Source organism: Coptis chinensis, chromosome 2 (assembly GCF_015680905.1).
Source record: "Coptis chinensis isolate HL-2020 chromosome 2, ASM1568090v1, whole genome shotgun sequence".
NCBI classification, from domain to species: domain Eukaryota; kingdom Viridiplantae; phylum Streptophyta; class Magnoliopsida; order Ranunculales; family Ranunculaceae; genus Coptis; species Coptis chinensis.
Genome location: NC_141457.1, coordinates 77561795 through 77564678, shown reverse-complemented (window position 1 = coordinate 77564678; position 2884 = coordinate 77561795). Strand labels below are relative to the sequence as shown.

Below are 2884 nucleotides of genomic sequence, written 5' to 3'. Positions count from 1 at the left end.
ATCGATCCAAATAGCCAATTATCTGCCCTTCTTTAATGACATCACCCACTTTACATATGGGAGGTTGCTTCTTTCCTTTCACCGTTCTTCCTATTTGAATGGACCCAACTGTTGGTGATGAGACTAGAACATATCCGTTTGATCCGAAGCTTCTAAGGATGCTAACTTTGATGACTTCTCGGAGAGACATATTTAAATGGGTGATGGTCTCTTTTGGTGGTGAGGGTTGTGATGATGTGGGAGCCGATTCGCCATCTTGGCTTACTTGAAGCCGCGGCGTCGGCTCGAAGGTGAAATAACAGGTATTGAAGTACTTGTTGCTCCAATATTATGTTTCAGATTCATCTCAAAGTCTCGATCTTTAGCTTTAGTTCTGTCACTTCTACCACATCTGTCTCATCACAAACTCCCCGCAATCGTTGATCAACAACGGCCTCCGCCAGAGTTCCTTTAGGCCTCATTTCCCACACCCAATCAACCAACACAATTCCCTTATTATTATCTACTTCCACCTTCCGGTTGCTACCTCTAACACTACCACACCAAAGTTGTATACATCGGACTTATCGGTGGGAACACTGTATGAACATATTGGGTGCAAGATACCCCATCGTTATTTGGTATGGTTGCTTTCGTGTATACATTTACATTCATAAAGCTCGCCAAGCCAAAATCTCCAAGCTTTGGTATATTTTTCATCAAGCATTATGTTACATGTCTTCACGTCTCGGCCGAATTATTTGTGTCTCACACTCTTCATGCAGGTAAATAAGCGCGAGAAGCAACTCCAAGGATAATTTTCTCGTCTGCGTTCCTGTGTGAGAACTGTTAGTGAGTTGGGTCCGGCAGTCTTATGTAGGATCTTGTCCTGGCTTCCATTGGCCATGTGTTCATAAACTAGGACCAATTCTTTCCCTTCATAACACCATCCTAAGAGCTTAACCAAGTGCTTATGTTTCAAGCAACCCACATTTGCCGCTAACTCATTGGTGAAGGGTTCGCTGAAGGGACCAAGTTGGTCTATCTTATGAATCTCTTGATCGCGACTTCCTTTCCAGATTTCAGGGACCCCTCATATACAACACGAGCACTGCATCTTGAGTAATTGCCACTACATTTAACCTGAAGTAGAATAGGGTTATCTGTTTTCATTCCTCACCTCCAATTTGGCAGTCGGTTAAGCTCCACTTGAATATGAGGAGTGGCTAATTGTTTTATTTTGCTTTAATCCCTCCGTATCATCCTTAAATGAACGCATATAAGATTGATCTTTAGACCTAGCAAAAATGTCTAAACTATAAGCGAAGTATCTGTAATCTTTCCATTGCTACTCTTTTACGGTAGGGTCACACGTTCGAGACTAAATCTGGGGAGGATGATTGCATGATAAGAAAATCAGTTTTGCTTCTTAGGGTCTGGGGATTCTAGAGGGTATGGTAATAGACCATGAAATATTGGAAGTGTATAATATTGCATCTGTTTATATTATTCATAGCATTATAGAAATAGTTTTCAGGTTTTCCATACATGAGGCAGACTTGGATAAAATCAGATGGAGGTTATAATCAAGTCTTAGAAGCTTTTTTCTCCATCTTCGTCTCTTCTTAGAACAGCCTGTGGTCGCTCATTCGTTGATTTTGAATTTTATATCTATTTTTGCAGGAGGAGCTGAAAAATAAGGTAGAGGAGGGGGTTTTGGCAACGGAAGGAAAGAATGACATACTTACTATGGCATTGGGAACTCCAGAACCTAGTGGTCGAGTTAGGGCGGGTGGACAATATACGACTCCCACTATGTACTTTAATCTTCCTAACAAAAGATCAAAGAAATATCACGAGGATTTGGAAGTGAAGTTGAAAGAGAAAGAAGCTCAAAACGAGAAGTTGAAAATTTTGGTGCTACATGTGCTTAAAGAACAAGGTGAGACTAATTCACTAGCGACGATAAAACTGTTGAGCGAGTTGCTCAAGCAAGGACCAAAACTCGTCAACTCGTTGCCATTAGAAAATGTGGAATCCAATAGTGCCAAAAGTGATAATAGGCATCAGGTGATTGGCAAGTCTAAGCAGGTAAGTTTTTTGGCTTTTAAATTTGTATTTCTAATTTTCTACATATTTCGAGTGTTCTCTTTAACTAAACTCATATTTAATGTATAGAGAAAAGATGGTGGTCAACAAAAAAAAGGTGTGACTTCAGTAAAACTTAAGTCAAAAAATGTACAGGTAAGTTCATTCTATAGTTGCCTTAACCATGTTATATTCATTGTGGTATAATAAATGAAGGGAATAATACGTAGCATTTTTCATTCCTTTATTCCAAGTGCTTCACATATACTAACTTGATGTACACTTCGTCGTATAGTCAAAAATAGACAAGGGAAAGAGCATTGTGGATTCCGAAAAACTTAAAGCTAAAGATGGGAAGGTAAAAAAATATTTTCTTAATTAAAAAAGGTTGATTAAATATTTGTGTCAAATTTGTTACTAGATAATGTTGTTTTTGTTTTGCTTATTTGTTATAGGAGTAAATGAAGGGAATGATACGTAGTTTTTTTCATTCTTTTATTCCAAGTGCTTCACATATACTAACTTGATGTACACTTCGTCGTATAGTAAAAAATAGACAACGGAAAGAGCATTGTGGATTCCGAAAAACTTAAAGCTAAAGATGGGAAGGTAAAAAAATATTTTCTTAATTAAAAAGGTTGATTAAATGTTTGTGTTAAATTTGTTACTAGATAATGCTGTCTTTGTTTTTCTTATTTGTTATAGGACTAAGATTGTAGATTGGCATTGGGATCTAAAGACAACATTGTTGCCGAAGGTCATGTTTTAGCAAGGAAGGGGCCAGAGGATACTGTTCACAGCATGCCTTTGGGAGAGT

General features: G+C 38.2%; 1 long non-coding RNA gene across 1 annotated transcript; it reads left to right on the top strand.

Annotated features, from left to right (window-relative positions):
- Positions 1–1935: 1935 nt before the first annotated feature.
- On the top strand, positions 1936–2683 carry LOC147517984 (uncharacterized). Its single transcript, XR_015213974.1, has 3 exons — positions 1936–2070; positions 2158–2223; positions 2614–2683. It is a non-coding gene; the product is annotated as an uncharacterized LOC147517984 (long non-coding RNA).
- Positions 2684–2884: the final 201 nt, after the last annotated feature.